Source organism: Lissotriton helveticus, chromosome 8 (genome assembly GCF_964261635.1).
Source record: "Lissotriton helveticus chromosome 8, aLisHel1.1, whole genome shotgun sequence".
Classification (NCBI taxonomy): domain Eukaryota; kingdom Metazoa; phylum Chordata; class Amphibia; order Caudata; family Salamandridae; genus Lissotriton; species Lissotriton helveticus.
Window position 1 is genome coordinate 584,186,309 of NC_136069.1, and position 19,179 is coordinate 584,205,487.

The following is a 19,179-nucleotide window of genomic DNA, read 5'->3' on the forward strand; positions in this document are numbered from 1 at the left end:
GAAATTTGGGCAATAATGTGTCTGGCGAAATGGACCTTGAACCGATTGGGGATACAGCTGTAGCTAGGGAGAAAAACAAACAATTTTCCACACTAAATGAATTGTCTGCTGAGGTGACTGAGAAAGACAAATCATTTTCTGCATTTAATAAACCCCCCTCTGAAGTAACTAGAGCTAAATTGGATGAAAACATGGATAAAGCGGTTGTAGAAAGAGAAACTGAAATAGACACAATCTCAGAGGATAGAAATGAAACCAATATGGACTCGGTAGTGGACTTAACTACACCATGCACAGAGGGCAGCAACCTCGTAGTTATTCCTACCAAATCAACAGGGAATCTTTTGTGCCAGCTAGCCTTGATACAGGGGAGCAATGCATTAAAGTAGCTGATACGTTAGAAATTGGGGGCTTAACTATAGACGAGGCAGAGGAGAGCTTGAGTACCGACTAAGAGGAGGAAGAGGATGATGTTTGTAACACTGCTCCGGGAACTTCAAAACCACACATGCGCAGAAAGGGGAAAGGGAAAGTAAAAGCTAAAATTAAACTTAAGAAAGTCAACTGTAACTACTCTAATCTGGGTATCTCCCCTGTTAATTTACGTATCAAACCCATTCGGGACGAAAGCCCTTTGCGAAAATGGAACCAAGCGAAGGGAGGGGTTAAGAATATGGCACGGCGCTTATCTGGGGCCAGTCCAGTGGAAGACACCAATTCAAGAGATGTAGCAGATTTCTCCTCAATGCCAAATAATATGACATCTCCAGCGCTTGGGCAGGCTGGTTTAAAGTTGGCTTATATGGATCAAACACATGAGCCTGTTAGTAATATAGAACTCACTGCTTCAAGCACGATCACGAATACTGACATACCTGCTACTGTCACCGCCAATGCTCCAATTCCAACTTTAGCTGCTTCATGTACTAATGAGTCAATTGCCCATGTGGGACTACCGGTCACAGATCAAGCTGCCTCCTCTGTTGATCTAATTTTAAAGACTCTCATGGATCATCGACAAGAAGGGCAACAACACTTTCTGCAGTTGAGGGAAGATAGCAATAAATTACAGAATTTCCTACTGGAGTTGTCCAGCAAATTGGGGGGGGGGGTCACTCAAGAATTTGAAGAGCTAAAACAAAGAGTTGTTGAAGTGGAGGAAGTGGCTGTGCGAACTGAAACGGCAACTAATCAACACACAGAGAGGATAACACGTTTGGAAAATAAACTCGAGGATATGGAAAATTGTGCTAGAAGGCAGAATCTCCGACTATTTGGGGTACCAGAGGGCTCAGAAGGCGCAGATCCTAGAGCCTATGTTGTAAAACTATTTCAAAAGGCTTTTTTAGACCTTTCGGTCTGGGACTGGGACTCGCAATTGCAAAGGGTACACAGACTACCTTTTGTCCAGAGAAACAAAGAAAGCAAGTTTGATACATTTCAGAAACTTTTTACTGAGACAAGCAGTCTCTTTAAAGGCTAGGCCCAATACTCCTGTCACAGTAGAAAATATAACGTTCTTCTTTCGGTTTGATTTAAGTAAAAACACTATGGAAAGGCGATGGAAGCTCCGCCAACTAATTGAATCTTTTAAATCTATTGGGTGTGAAGTATACTTGCAGGAGCCAGCTCGCCTTCAAGTGATTAAGGGCGGCCAGGTGTTCTTTTTTACAGATACTAAAGAAGCTGAGTTAGCTCTTTCTAAGCTAAATATATGAATGCTAACATAACTGGTAGTTGTATTGATAAGAAGGGGTCTGCTCAATCATACATATAAGGAAATGGCTGTCTAGAAGTTACAATGTAACTAGATTCAACTTTGGAACGATGCAGCCTGTCGGCCTTACTGACATATTTTGCTTTTGGCTGTATTTTTCTCTTTTCTCTTTTCCCTATTTGATTTTTAGAAACAATAAATACTGTTCAGGATTCCTAAAATGATCATCATAATTAGTGACGAAATTTAAAAATCTCTTCTCTTTCCATCCCTCTTATGGGTTTTTTCTTATTTTTTTTGTTTTCTTTTAATTTTCTTTTTCTCTTTTACTATGTTTTGGGTAGGGGCTGCTGGTTAGAACCTCCCAGCTGTCACTCCGCCGAACTGCCCTTCCAACTGCAGCAGAGTATAGAGGGGTGTTCTCCCCGAAGGAATTAAGGGGTGGGGGGATAGAGACTGGGTTCAAGGCTGGTGGGGTAAAAATGGAGGAAAATGTCATTGCAAGAGGAAGAATTACTAAACAAAGCAAAATATAATAGCTACTTTACGTATTTTTATAATGCAGAGGAAGACGTTCTATTGGTTTTCCAGAGATGTATTCTTTTAGATGCCTAAGCTGGAACATGGCTGGTCTTAATAATGAGAATAAGAGGAGACTGGTTCAGGAAGAGCTCAATATGTATAAACCCCATTTAGCTATGCTCTCAGAAACACATTTAGTAGCTCAAGATAAGAAGTTGCTGGGACAATTGGGATATGAGCTTATTGTTTGTTATGCTTTGGGTGCTTCCATACGGGGGGTTGCAATAATGAAACAAAAACAATTAAATATTGAAATCACTCGAACAGCGGCTGACTCGAGGGGTAGATGGGCAATTGCCCAAGTAGAGTTGGAACAATGCAAATATGTATTTTGTGTGGTGTATGGACCTAACATAGATGAACCAACCATGTTTGATCGGTTAACTGTTGAACTGTTAGATTGGGATGGAGAGCTGCTGATTATGGTAGATTTTAACTGTGTAATGAATTATGATTTAGATACTACTCGGCGGGGTGCCGTGCAACGAATGCGTAAAATCAGAGCTGCTATATTGGAATTAAGTCGGTTACACAATCTGAAAGATGCCTGGCGTACAATACATCCTAACATAGCTGGGTTCACTTACTATTCAGCGCCTCATAAACTGTGCTCCCGAATAGAAAGGAAAGGAATAGAAGGTATACTTATTCAGAAACAGGTAGTGTTTCCGCCTTTTTCAGCACATTTGATTTTGCTAGACATACAGGATGTAAATAACCCACATAAAGATTTGATTACTATGTTGGTTGCCTGTGCAAGATTGGCTATAGCCAGGGCCTGGATTTCTCCGAAACCTCCTGATGTCATAAAATGGTGGACCGTAATCAATGACATTTATACGATGGAAATATCATTAGCAAAAATAAGGGGGCCACGCTCACTGAGAAAATGAGAGAGAATTTGGGGAATGTTTATTTAATACTTGATATTTGACCTTGTTATTTTTTACCTTCTTTGTGGATTAAGACCACTGTAATGATGTATCTCGGCTATATCCCGCACCTTTTTTCTTATGATAATTATTTTTTGATCCCTCTGTATTAATAATATATTAGAAGCTATTTTGTATTATGTCTATACGATATGAATTCTTTGTGTTATTTCTGTATTTCCCTTGCAATGATAATAAGAAAAAATTAAAAAGAGGAACATCCAATCTGCCAAAATCCCTTTTTGTATTCAATGTTTCTCCATCATTGAGTTTTCATCTGTACATAACAAAGAACATTAAAACATGATTTGGGGTATGTGTTACTCTGTCAACATTGTGGACACATTCCTGATTGTGTCTTTACAAAAACGGTGTGCCTATCACAAGTATTTGTGCAAAACACACAAACTTACATGAACATTTCTGAAGAAGTAAGACATCATGCGTATCTGTTGTCTTTAACATGTATGAAACAGTATATCTAATGCTAAACACAATTGGGATATGTGTAGACTCCAACATTGTGCCATCAATTCATATATGATTAGTGATTTTGGCTCAGATGCTCACTCATGTTTGTGTAAAATCCCAATTTATCACTGTGATGTTTAGAACTTCCACTGTATCACACGTACATTGTACTCTATGTCACATGTAATTGGTATACTATTACATCATCCACAATAGTGAAGGAATATCACACCTGACACAACAAAGACTAGGGCCCTGTTTGGTTCAACTGTCCCTCATGATATCAAATAACCAGATGTACATTTGTAGTTTAGGTAACCATGGGCCACATGCATCAAAGTTAGGAATTGCGGTTCGTAATTGCGGATTTTAAGAAATCACAATTTAGGAATCGCAATTCTTTATGTATTTAGGAGTCACCCAAAAATGTGTGATTTCTACACATTCCTTATTTGCGACTCGCAAATTGTGAATCGCAAATAAGGAATTGCTTCCCATTCATTGTCAAGTACCAAATAGATACTTGAAAATTGCGCATGCAATTTCTAGGGATTCAATGGTGCCGAAAGGACACCCAGATGCACCCCTTAGCTTAAAACATGTTGCACACACACGTGCCCCAAGGGCATGTATGTTTGCAACATAGACTTTGAAAAATGCACTTTTGTGCATTTTTCAAAGTTTTTGCAAGTTACCATCAACTTTGAGATGATGGCAATTTGCATTTTTTTGTTGCATAGCATTTAGTGAATCGCAATGTGTGATTCCCTAAAAGCGATCGCTATTTAAGTAATCAGTAAATATGCGGTTGCAAAGGGGCAGATCCTGAAAATCTCCCCCTTTACGACCGCAATTTCCAATGATTCATGTTCTCCCATATGTCTTATCAGAACAGTCCTTTTGTAGCGAACAGGCTTCAGGTGGGATCCTTTCCAACAAATTATTATACCAAGCACATCACCAAAAACTGTGCTAAACTTACACCTTCAAGAACTTTTCTTCTGCGCTGAACATGAGTTACCCTTAAAGATGATGGGAGAAATCATGGCTGTAAGAAAAGATTTGTCATGTACATTTTTTTAAACTCGAATAAGAACTTACTGCCTTGAAGCTGCTGTTGGGCTCTCAACTGCCAACAAGCTGGGGATAGGCCACTGGAAGAATGCAGGCCATGAGGGGGGATCAGGCTGTGGCGCATGCTCTTCCCATGCTGGGAGGGCTGCCTGAACAGTACTTCGGCTGGCTTTCTGGTCCAGCATTATAGGACCTTCCACCTCTTCCTGCAATGGAGGCTGTGCTACTTGAAGACCCCCAGGGTCTGCATCTGCCTGATGATGCCTTCCACGTATCCCACTTCTAATGGACGGTCACCAGTATGGATAAAAGAAACATAAAAAGTAAAAGAATGTTTTTTTGACTTTTTGTTTGTCTGTATTGATGTAGCACAACTCTACTATCACATGCATGACTCATAAGTTACTATACAACATGTGTATTATCACATACTGACTGTTAGAAATGGGGGTCTCTAGTTAGCAAAGGTTTGCACCTTTGGCAAGTAGGGACCCTTCCTTCTAGTCAGGATAAGGGAGTTAAACTCCTAAAATAACCCCTACTCACCCTCTTGTTAGCTTGGCACGAGCAGTACGGCTTATCCTAAAGCATTTGCACATAACCATCAGTAATACAGTAAAGACACTAAAAAAGGACACCACACCAGTTTAGAAAAATATCCAAAATGTTTATATAACCAAAACAAGACCAGAAACGATACAAATCCACCATTAAGTTCTCAGAAATCTTCTGTGATCAAAGTAGACTTGAAATACAGTTCCTTGTAGTCAATAGCTCCGTCTGGGGCTATCACGGCAGCGTGAGCAACAAATCCAAACAGTTCTGGCTGCCTGTGGCATCGCGGGTCAGCTACAGTGTTGGGAAGACCTGCAAAACAGTACCTTTAGAAATGGAGAGCGTTGCCGACCTCTTGATGAGCCCAGAAGGGCCGGCATCAACAGGCGTCGGTTCCGGAGGTCGGTGCATGAGTCTTGGGGCCCTTGAAGTCACATGCATTGCAGATCGGACTCCTCAAGATTAAAGTCGCGATCACCGGCGCCAGCAGGCATCAGGGCTGCGGTATGAAGTGCAGCCGTGCGAGGTGAGGTGCCCTCATGTTGTGCAGTCAGTGGCTCAGTGACAGTTGTCCAGCGGCATCGGTGAGACCAGAGCTGCAGTGCAAAGCGATGTGGTGCTCATCGCGGGGTTGGTAGGTCACAGTGCAAGCAGCGTCGTCGTTGTTGCTGAAGTGCTGTCGGCGATTGACGAACTGAAGTCGATGGTGCTGGCGTAGGTAGGTCAAGGCTGTGGTGCTGGATGAGGATGGTGTGTTGTGTAACTTACGAACGGTGAACTCGAACCACGGTGCAAGCAGTGGCACGGATGTTGGCATGGAGCAGCATCATCAGGGATACCAGGGCCAAGGCATGAAGCACAGCGGTGTAGAGTGCAGTGCTGACAGGTCACAGTACAAGCAGCGGCTCAGTGGTGGTGTCAGGTGGTGGCGACGGTGAGACCAGGGTTGCTGTGCAAAGTGCAGAGGTGCCCTCTGTGTTGCCTTCAGGACACAGAGTTGGCAGTGGCATTGTAGACAATGTTGGGTTGCTTTTTCTTCTGTTGCATCACCCCGTCCACAGTGTTGATGACAGAAGAACTTGAAGTCTTTGCTGTTCCTGAGACTTCTTGAACAGGGGTAAGCTCTACCTCAAGCCCTACGAAAAATCCAATGAAGTAGTTGCAGAAAGTGCAGTCCAGTCCTTTCACTGCCCAGGACAGAAGCAGCCACTGCAAGCCAACACAGCAAAGCACTCAGCAAAGTGGTAGTTACTCCTCACAGCTTCTCCAGCTCTTTTTCTTGGAAGTCTTATTTGTCCCAAAAAATTCTAAAGTTCTGGGGTCTGGGGGCCAAATATTTATACTCCAAAGCCCTTTGTCCTCTCAGGCAGGGAGTGTCTGTGCTTAGTCCAAACCAGCTTTGTCATCTCTGGCCCAGCTTCCCAGCAGGAGGCAGAAATAGCATTGTCTACAGGCCTTGCCCATTCAGGGGCAAGGTGTCTCCTCCCACTACTCTAAATGCAGCCAAGGTCTATTCAGTCCAGCTCTGACTCATCATACTGTCTAAAGCCACTGCACCTCTCAAGCCCCTGTCATCCCAAAGCTAGACATGCAATTCATAACCTAGCAGACGCATACAGGATGGCTAGGCAAGAAAATACCTACTTTCTAAAAGTGGTATTTTCAAACAGACTGTAAACATTACCTTTACTGAAAGATGCATCTTTAGATTCTGAGTTCAGGCTTACTAAACTTTGTTTTCATATATTTGATCCCAATGACAATGTATATGTATAAGATATTATAAATTAACTCCCATGCTTTCCTATGGGCCAGATAGCCTTTTAATAGTGAAAAACGAAATTGTCAGTATTTCACTATCAGGACATGCCATATACATCAGGGCATGTTCTACCTTTCACATACAATGCACCCTGCCCAGAGGGGTACATTGGGCCTGCCTTAAGGGTGACTAATATGTAAGAAAATAGAAGGGTAGAACCTGGCATGTGGGTGCACTTGCCAACTCGACATGGCAGTTATACACTGTGCATTGACCCTGCAGTGGCAGGTCTGAGTTACATTTCAAGGGCTGCTTTTGTGGGTGGCACAACCAGTACTGCAAGCCCTCTAGCAGCATTTGATTTACTGGCCATGGGCACACACAGTGCACTGTACTAGGGACTGACCAGTAATTCAAATGACCAATCATGGAATCACCAATCCATAACAACAATTTACAACAGGAGCACTTGCACTTTAACACTTAACAGCAGTATGAAAGTGCGCAGAGACACTAAACCAGCAACAATAGAGTAAAAACCAGGAGGTTAGAAAACAAAAAGACAGAGGAAACACGCAAAAAGATGCCAAGTCTAACACTGACCAAAACAAATACAGTACTAGACACTTTTGTAGTGACCTATTCTTGACTAACTTCATCCCTTGTCATGTCCTAAATGCAAACATCCAAGCCAGTGACATCACCTAGCCCAGGGGGCTCCTACATGTTCTGGGATGTGAGTTACTTCAAATCAGTGCAAAACATTGTGATCTACTGATGGCTGAACAACATGCACGTTGTTACCAGACACCCTCATGGTCAGCTTAATTGACTTGGTGCCTAATGTCCATAGAGACAGATACTATGGTTTTAACTACATACTATGACTAAGGGCACTAAGAAAGGGCTGCCATGTGTGTCAGTAAGAGCAAGTCCTTTGGGGATGTATGAACATGTGTATGTGAGAATGGGAATTAATTGTACAGGTTAAAGAGTCTGAGTGGTATTTACTTGCGGCACAGTATGCACCATTTGCCCTATGTGGCACCATTACATGGATAATACAAACATACAATTATTTGTCCTTTTGAAATGGGAAACATTAGAAGTGCAGAGAAATATTCTACCAAACACTACATACCACTGAACATTTGTCTGCAATTAAAAGTTCTCACATGTAAAAAGAGCTGAATATGGCCTAAATACTTATGGCGCAGTGTATACAATCCACTGGGAGCAATGGTCCTGCAATTTGGAAATGCAACACTTTGAAATGGGTGAAAAATGAAATAAAGTGTTAGCTCAATTAGTTACATAACTCCAAATTTCAGTTGTCATCCATTTAAAATCACTCAGGAGATTATTTGTACTCACAACTACAATTTTCAGTTAACAAGGAATTATTTTGAAAAGAGATGTACCGCAGTGCTTTAGTTGTTTGCAATCGGAACTCAGCCCCAGCCTGGCCCATGATTCTGAGCACTACTCATTATCAGGCCCTGCGATCTGTAGCCGGATGATCATGTCACATGAGCACAGCCTTCCCTTAACTTTTATGTGCAAATATGAATTTGTGCTCCTTTTATAACTGACCACAAGGCTGTGAGCTTCTCTGAAGGGGTCTGGAGGCTACTATGCATACATTTGTCAATACTCACCAAATGGAATGTGGGGATTCTAACACAAAGCTTATACTACTGTAATTGTTTTTTTTCAAAATTATGAAGTGCTTACAAATCCCCAACATCATTGTCCTATGTAAGGAAAAAAACATATAGCATGTCACTTTAATCACTACACTTCACTCAGGAACTCAAAGATACATTGTAGCTTGTGTTGTTGAAACAAAACAGACAGGTTCACAAATACATTTTTACCATGTATCTGTTCCTCTGTGAGCCATTGAGATGACTCTACAGGGACAGGACCTCCTTTGCCAGCAACTCAAGCTCCTCTGGCGAGAAGGCATGGGCCCTGTCACTGCTCAACCTGCCATAGTTGCACACCGAGATCAATAACACCAGCAACAGTGGAGGAGGTCTTGATGGCTGCAATGTTAAGAGGCAAATTAGCTTTTTTTTAGCTGCTTCTTACATGTATGTGATGTATGTGATCATCAGCGGAGACTGACACTGCCATTGGCCTTCGTAAATTGCTTTGCACACTTTAGCTTAGGATTGTGCCTGTCATGGAGTTTAACACCCACTACATGTCTACTTCCACTGCAGCAGTCTGTTTGAGGTCCCTTCACCGTGTCATCTTCATTTGGACATTTAAAAGTTGTGACATTTGCAGGTATGTGCTGCTGTTGCAAAGTGCAAAGGGAACATGGGTCGATCATGTGGAAGACACACACAGACTTTGAGTGTACATGTATTGTACTGAGACAACTTGCACAGTGATGGAATGGATGTTTGTAAAATTGCATTAGACTTGTTTTCTGTTGAATGTTGGCACCAAGCCAATATATGCTGCTTGATTTGCTCTTACCACATGTGGTAGTCAACCCAAAGGATACTAATCTTCCTTCACATTGGCTAAATGCTCATTTTGTGTTAATTGTATGAAGCTGTTGATGTGTCTCATCATGGTAGACCAAACTTTTTGTAGCACACCACTTAAAGTAGGTTGTGACATTCCCCCAGAAACGGTAGCAGTGTATTGGAATGAGCCAGTGGCAAACAAATTGAGTGCTGCCAGGATTTATGACTATTGGAATTATTGTTGTGAAATTCCTAATTTGAGGCAGAATATCTGGCTCCGGCTGATTACATTATTCAATAATATTTTGCCTAGGAATCTGATTGATTTGATTATGTCCCCTTCTTCCATGGTGACATGCTGAGGAACTGGAAATGTAACAATGGCACTGAGTATTTGCGCTATGTATGGTTTGTTATGTTTAAGAAAAAATAGACAGACCAATCTTTTTCAAATTTAATAAACTAGTACTTGAAGAATTTTTGGTCTTTGTATTTTGTTGTCATGGTAAACATTTGTGCAAAAAGGTCCCTACTTCCAATTCATTCATAAAAAAACAATTATTTGATTGTTTACATTTTACAATGTATAAGAGTAACTTTGGCCCAGATGTAGGTAATAGCAAATGACCGAATGGTAAATACCGAATTTTACCGATTCGGTATTTACTATTCGGTAATTGCTATGTAGGTAAAAAATTCGCTAAAAATACCGAATCGGTAAGATTCGGTAATTACCGATTCGGTAATTACCGACTCAGAATTTGCCATTGATTCCTATGGGCCTTGAAGCCCATAGGATTCCATAGCAAATACCGATTCGGTAATTACCGAATCGGTAAATTTACCGATTTTACAAGGGGGGCAGGGTGTCACTTTGACACCCTGTTGCACCCCTGTTTCTGGCTTGTGTGCCATGTGACACACAGACATGCCCTTAGGGCATGTCTGTGTGCCACATGGCACAGGTGTACATGCACAGATGTGCATGTACACTGGAATTCGTTATTTATCATGGAATAGTGGGGCATATTATCAAGGGGGTTTATCTCCGCTTTTTTGGCTTTAAAAGCCAAGAAAGCGGAGATAAAATTATCTCCCTATTACCAAGCTGTCGCTAACACCAGTTAGCGACAGCTAATAGGAGATAGCGACCATCTTGGGCCCCGCTTTGCATGTCAGTGATATTTATCACTAATGACATGCAAAGTGGGCGTGCCAAGATGTTAGCGACTGGAAACAGTCGTTAACATCGCTATCTCCTATTACCAACTTTTGGAGATATTCTCGCTAAGCGCGAATATCTACAAAAGCTAACACCTGCCCTGAGCAGTTCTTAGCCATGTTAACCAATGGGAGGTGGATAACATGGCTAAGAGCATTTGCTCGATAATGCATGAATATCGCTGACTTTTCAGCGATATTCATGCATTGCGGCCGTTTTTTATCGCATTTGCGATAAACCTTGCTAATAGCAAGGTTTATCTGCGATAAAAATCGCCGATGTGCGGCGATAATTTTTGTCTCTAAACAAGTTAGAGACAAAAATTATCTCTATTTGTTGTTAATATGCCCCAGTATTCCATGGTAAATAACGATTCGGTAAGGGCCTCTGGCACCTACATATGGATTTACAGAATCAGTAAATTTACCGATTCAGTATTTTACCGATTCTGTAAATTTACCGAATCGGTAAATATACCGATTCTGTAATTATGAGGCCCCCTACATGTCCATTCCCAAATACCGGTCGGTAACGGCCGAAATCGGCCGTTACCGACCAGTAATTGGCGACCTACATCGGGCCCTAAATGAATAAATACAGAACAGGACTTCAGCACCAGTCATCGACTTTGTTATTCTCACTTTTATTAAACAAAACAAAATAGACCAAAACAGATGTACAGTAAAAAGCAAACCAAAAAAGGAAAAATCAGTCATAGTGAATGAAATCATTATTGAAGAGCCTAAATAGTTTGCAGTCCAATGTCTAAAATAAAACTGGCATCAGAAAGGTAAATGTGTCCAGAAACTAGTCCATAGGGTGATTTGTAGTTGCGCACTGGAGGAAATTAGCAGGCACATGCATCAACCATTTTTGCGAGCGCAAACTTTGCGATTCCAAAAATCGTCCGTTTGCATCCGCAACAAGGGCTTCTGCGATGCATCAACCTGTGAGCCTTTCGCAATTTAAGAAATCACATATTATTGAGATTTCTTAAATTGTGATTTCATTTAAGGAATTGTAAATTGTTAATATTTAAATGCAATGCATGATGGATCACAAATTGCGATTTTGCTAATAGGGGGCGCAAATGAACATCAATTTTTACTTGATAGTATTTTGCAAAAACTTTGAAAAATGCACTAAAGTCCATTTTTCAAAGTTGTAGGTTACATACACACATGCCCTTGGAGCATGTGTGTGCACAACATGCGTGCACAGATCAATTTCAGGGGTGCCACAGGGTGTCCTTTTGACACCCTTGCACCCTTGAAATTGCATGTGCTATTTGCAAGTACCTATTGGTACTCGCAAATTGCACATGCAATCTCCCATTCATTCCTATGGGCCTGTAGGCCCGTAGGATTGAATGGGAAGACCTTCCTTAATTGCGACTCGCAATTTGCGAGTCGCAATTAAGGAATGTTTGGGAATCGCTAATTTTATAGAAATTCCTACATGCAGAGGATTTTGTAATTCCTTAATTGCGATTCCTTAATAATCGCAATTTAGTAATCGCAAAAGCCTACATTGATGCATGTGCCTGTAGGTTCTGTGTCAGTCAGACAGAAATAACTTTATTTTGCTGATACAATAATGGCATGAAAAGTATTGTACAAACACATGTTCATCAGTAGATATAACTGTCAATAGAATTAATTAGTAACTTATATTAAAACATTATTTGTTAAGAAAAATATATGAATGTTAGTTTCAAAATGATCATAAGCTAAAAAAAAATGTATTCATAGGTATACAGACAAATATTGCACAACCCAACGTCTTGATTTACATTTTATGTGTCAGAATAATAGTTTGATCTCCTTTTGCTCAAAGCAGATAAAAAGAACGAGGCCAAAGAGAAACATGTAAAAGGATCAGGCAGTGACTGTAGATAATATAAAGCTACACAACATTGTTCAAAATTCATTTTCCTGATAAGGGGACAATTAATCTTTTTCTTTCATCGCTATAAAATTTACAAAAGAATAGGAAATGAAGATCATTCAGGGTGGATTGCTTGTCGCAAGGGCAAACTGGGAGTGCAGTAATCGCATAGGTTTTGGGCGGGTGGCCTAACATGATGGGGATATAATTTAGACGAAATCTCATTAAAATATATCTATGTTGGAGATTCAAAACAAGCGATAAGTAAGAGAAGTTCATATTAATTATACTTATACTTGTAGCAGCATAATAAAGTCTGACTGTAGAAAGTTTAAAATTAGCATTGTGCCTCCTCCCCTGTAGATGGATCAATAAGCGAGATTTCAGCTCCTTCTTAGATGTTGACAGGCATGTCTTCAGATCCTCATAAAGGTTATGAAAGCCAACTGCCTAAAGATTAGTTTCAACATATCTTAACCATCTTATTTTGCTCACACCATCTAATTTCAGGACGTCTTTTACAATATCTCTAGTCAGTGAAAGAGTTTCTTTACGCCAAACTGAATGCCACATCAGAATTGGTGCAATATAAATCTTATTAATAATATAAGGAACTCTCAGCTCCATGTGACACTTATAGTTAGAGTACGACTGGGGAAGAGAACCCAGGTTTTTCAGGAATGCATCCTCTATGCGCTGCAGTTTAGAGGCATAGGGAGATGTCCCAAACAGCTGCGCCATAAGAGTCAGCAGTTAGTGTTTTCGCCTCGTAAACCTTTTTTATCACCACAATTGGCTTGGTCCCGAGTTTTTTCACAAATTTAAAAAGGGCCTCAATTTTTTTGTCCATCAATAATCCCCTGATAGAACACATATTTTTCCAATTATTATCTCTATCGAACACAATCCCTAAGTAGTTAAAACCCTTCAATGTATATTCAATGTTGTTTCTGTTGCTTTGGACCTGCCTCAAGAACAGAGAACTTGGAGTAGTTAATTTTCAAATCCAGATTGTTCATAAATGTTGCATACTCCTCTATGAGTCGACAGAGCATGTTAACTGTACGCGCAAGGATCACTGCGTCATCAGCATAGAAGAGTATCGGGACAGGAACAGAATTAATAGAAGGAACGTCAGTGGTAGACCCTAGCAATGAAGATTCTACGGCATTGGTATATAAGGCAAACAGAAAGGGTGCAAGGATGCACCCCTGCCTAACGCTCCTGGTAATTCTTAAGTGTCTTGTGCACTTTCCTCCCTTGCCAAACCGAAAACAGGCCGTGGCTTTGGCGTACAGATCACAGATTACATTATTGATCTGGATCTCAATTCCCATTGCCTCCATGATCTGCCACAGCTTAGACTGTGCCACACAATCAAAGGCTGCCGCCGTGTATTTGGCTATTATTTAATTTAAATTCAAACACTGATCCTCCGTTCGCTTTCCTTTTCTGAAGCCACATTAGCATGGTATTATTATGTTCTTTTCCTGAGCCCATTCTTCAAGCCTGTTTAAAAGTAACCGGTCCATTTGTTTGGCATTCGAATCCAATAAGGATATGGGCCTGGAATTTTCTGGTACTACCTTGTCCACCTTTTTGTAAATGGGTACAATTACAGTCATCTTCCATGAGCACGGCGCACCTGTTCAGACAATTTTATTGAAGACGTTTGTAAGAAGTGGCACCCAAAGATCTTGATTATCTAAAAAGAAATCAATTGGGACGCCATCCGGTCAAGGTGCCTTAGCTCCTTTGCATTGGTTGGGAGCATGTCTTGTTTCTTCCAAAGTAAAGAGTACCCTATCTCCTAAACTAGGAAATAACAAAACGGGGAGGGGGGGGGGGGGTGATTGGACAGTTACCTCCTGTGTGTTACCCAACAGGCCTTCAAAATGTGTAACCCACGTCTTCTAGTCCACGTGGGTATCTGTTGTTACCATTTTTTAATCTCTTACAAAAGGGGCAGTGATCATTTACCAAAAGTCCTGTGAGCTATTTAATACATCAGCTCTTTGCAATCTTTCCCACCACTCCACCTTTAGAAACTTTAGCCTTTCTTTTTTATATAGCTGGTGTGAAAACTTCACCAAATATTGGTCTCTAGGTTTTGTCTTCAAGGCCGTATTGAGCTTTTTGAGTGTTTTTGCACATTCCTCATCAAACTATAAGGGACCCTAGCAATGCTCATTATAGAGTGTAATAGGTTATTTCTAATTTGTAGTAAAATTCGCTCAAATGCTGATGTTATTTCATTATCAATTGTATCTAAACAGATTATTATCTCTGGTGCCCGTTTGGAGACTATATTCCCAACAAACTTCACAGTAGCCACTTTCTACAACTTCAAAACAACCCCATTTCCATTGCAATCACTGGCTTGATTGGTTCATGTGTCTCTTTGTGGTGGTGGTGGTCTTGCCATCCTCTCCTGGTGGTCTGGATGAACATGTGCTACTGTGGGTGGCTGGTAGATCCACAGTTGTAGGGACTGGGGCAGGTGATGATGTTTTCTTTTGTGGCAGGGCAATCAAATAAAACAAGGACACAAGCGAGGCCATAGAAGCCACACGGAGAGGAAACGGGGAACAAATCATAGATATTAACTCAGCCCCACAACGAACATGACAACCAGTATCCACAGCACCCCAACACAGCAAACACAAAAGCTTCACTAACCCCGCCACTCTTCACCCAAGGGAGCCCGCTGGCTCAACAAGGAGGACCAAGTGGAGGGATTCTGGACCCAAATCAAAATGAGGATGGGAAGGCGATTATTTCCTACCTAAACACACAAGAATGGGAAGACATGCACGCCGTCTACTCACCAGACCAGGTACAAAGGGAGCACCCCGACCCATGAGCCTCTCCGGGAACCCACTTCGTACAAACCAAACCAAAAATAATGCAAAGGAGAGTACGCAAACAATGTAACAAATTGCAGGCACTTGGACTTCCTTAATAAATACAATACATCTGGCCATTGGAGCACTGCAAGTTCAGTCAGAAAAGATGGAGATCTAGCGGACATTACTGAATACACTGGCAGTCTTCACGGCAGGCATCGACAAGAAATTGGGAAACCTGAACGGCCTGATAAAAAGAGCGCAGTCCGACACACACCTTAGCTGCAACTGTGAGCAAATGTAAATGTAAATGTAAATGTATTGCGACTTATATAGCGCACGTATCACCCGAAGGCATCAAGGCGCTTGCTTAGGGAACCCGTCCTGGTATTCCCCTGTGAGATACCCCAGCGGGGTATCCACAAGGTGAAAGCCAGGCATCCCGCCGCGAGGGGCCGTAGTGGAGATTAAGCAAGCTATTGCCCAGAGTTGCAGAGTGTGACCCTGTGAGTCGAGTAGGCACCGGAGTGAGAATTGTCGAGTCCGTGGAATTTTTGAGCCCGAGTCCCGCCGAGGCGGGGAATCGAACCCTGGTCCACGGCCGATCTCAGCTTCCGGGTCTGCCGCCTCTAACCACTGAGCCACGCTTCTCGTTAACAAGTTATCCACCTTGCCTTTAATGTTAACCAGCATGTTAAAGGACTTTAAAGGTGCAACAGCGGAAATTTCAACAAAAGGCCAGGGCAAGCCCAACATCGTGGAGCGAACAACCAACAAACTGCCAAATAGTAAGACGCTTATAGGCAACTCCAATGCGAACATTGATATGATAGTAGGGCCTGCTAATGGTAGATCACCAAAACTAAATGCTAAGCAACGCCGGCAACAGAAAAGGAAAGGGCATCATCAAAAGCTCCCTCCACAAATGTGACAGCTTATTTCCCAATATTCTCAGGTTCCCACAACAAACGGGACATTAATTCAGGCGACCAAACCATTCTATTTCAAGCACAACCGCCTCTTAACATTTCAAAAAACTCCCCGGAACAAAGAGATGCCTCAATACAGATATTTGCAGCTTTGGCACATGCGGAAATCGGAGAAGAAAATGGACAAGGACCACGATCTGGGGCGAGGACAGAATACAAAGAAGAAAACAGACAAGGTATTTCAATCTTCCTATTAATATCAAAATCAGTCAGAGGCCAGAGTCAACAGCCAACACACTGCCAAGGCCTGTGGAGAGAAACAGGGGTCTTATCCAGCACATCTACATACCTTCAACAGTCAAGTGGAGAGGCAGGAAACTCAGGGGCCCCAAGGCTGACTGAAACAAAGCAAAAAGACACCAATGTGAGATCAAACAACGGGCTCAGAAGAGAAGGTATTGGAAAGATAGACAGTCCAAATCAGGAGTCACTGCTCAGAGAGCCTAAATGGCCTATTATATCAATCAATGATCGCCCCAACTGGTGGTTCCCAGAAAAAGGGACTATGGACAGGGGGAAAGACATAAAACAAACATTCCCCAAGTTGATAACATCCAAGGCAAATCCAAGGAACCATACGGCAGAAGCATCAAGCAATCAAGTGGAAACTCACCCCAAAGAAGAATGTAGTTTCATACTACAACCCACACCAATGGCCAAAGTAAACCAACACCAGTCAGCAAAACAAACATCAATTACCAGGCAGCAAGAAATATAGGCTCTGGTATTCTACCGTTTATGCACTTTTGAGGGACACCAGGGTACGCTAAACCGAGGCAATATTTTAATATTAATGAAGGTAATTCCAAATTCACCAGTAGCAGAATAGAGGACCTACTGACCATAGAGGTTATGCACACCACCAATCCCCAAAGAACAGAGGCCACAAAGACAACGTGGACTACAAGCAAAATTGCAGAGACAATCCTAGCAAATCTGGACACATTTCATAATTGGGGCATTGATATCGCCCCTATCAAAAACCAGCCTATCCATTTCCACTATTTAGCAACGCAAGCCCTGGACCAACAATGAACTATGCACACTAAAACAGTGTACTTAGAGGGGCTTGGGGCAGATCTCGACAACAGAGTGTTAGCAGTAAATGGGATCAACAAGATACTACGGAGGGTAGCCACCTCCACAAGCCAAGGGTTTAATGGGGAAGCAATATCCCGCACTATTATCATACGCACAGAGGATGGCTGATGCTATTCACAGGTCAAAGCCCACAGCAGGACAAAGAGACCCCTCCTAGTCTATGCTCGTGGAATATTAATGGTTTAGGAACAAAAATAAATGACCCAGATTTCCGGAGTTATATTAGAACCTTCGACATAATCTTGCTGTAAGAAACTTGGCTCACGGATGTTCAGCACATTCAGGGCTAAATGTGCTTTGCTACACCAGCAACAAGGACCGGTAGATTTGGACATCCCTCTGGGGGCTGGCCACCTATGTTTCCATGACGAGCATACCTTCAGCAATCTCTATAGGCTCGATGTCAACTGCAACAATAGCAGTCACAATTATTATCTCCCTCCAGGGCGAAGAAACGGAGGTGTGTCTAATCAACTCATACGTTCATCCCAAACGTAAAGCAAAAGACTAAAAAATAAAACTCACTGATCAAGTGGCAACGTACGCTATAGAGACGGAAAAAACGATGTTTATTCTGGTAGGGGACCTAAACTAATATCTTATTGGATCAGCTGAAGGAGAGGAGGTATCTATTCATAATGGCATCTACCATATCCCCACACAGTGCACCCCATTGCACGGAAGGCATATATGGTGCAAACGCGGCCTCCTCAATGACCTAGAACATCTAAACCTTCGAGCAGTAAACAGAAGATTCCAGGATGACCCAACTCCAGTCGATTAATTTTACTCTACAACAAGAAGCTCTATACAGGACTACACCTTTGCAAGCCTCTCTCTGTTCCCACACATCCATGGGTTCAGAATGGGGGACAAGGGTGACAATGACCATCGCCCTCAGGAACTTCAGCTAACAGCCACTGCACCGAGAGCTATTAGGCAATTTAACCTTGGGGCCTATTTTCACCTCCAACCTAAGAAGGATCAAATGCACAAGAAACAACATAAATTCTCAGACCGAAGCTGCAATCCAACTTATAAATCTCAAGCATTCAGTTAAGAAGACCAAATTTCCCATTGGGGACAGTTCACCACTACACTATTAGAAAAAGATGCAGTTACTTTCTCCACAGAAGAAAGCATGTAAAAAAAATAGAATTACGAATGACCGAAGAACATAGCTTAAGTTCCTTAAAAAATCAATAAATACAACTCTGCGTATGCTGAGTAGACTCCCAGGAAATTATAGCACATGACTCTTCTTGAAGGACCAAAGGGCAGCATTGAAAAGACTGAAATGGAACCTTAGCAGAGACCAAGAGAATGCAACCGGGGCAAAACTTCTAAATGCCACAAATTGCAATGATAGCGCCCGCTTCTGGAAAATCGTGAATGGGATAATCAACTCTCATCATGAGGGCATCGTGCCACACATCTCAGAAGCTAAGTGGGTAAAATTCCTTATTACTCACTTTAACAACCAAATGGGAAGCGCCGGAGAACAAACTCCCAACAGCTGGACATCAAAAGAACAAGCTGGAGATGAAGGAGCAGAAGC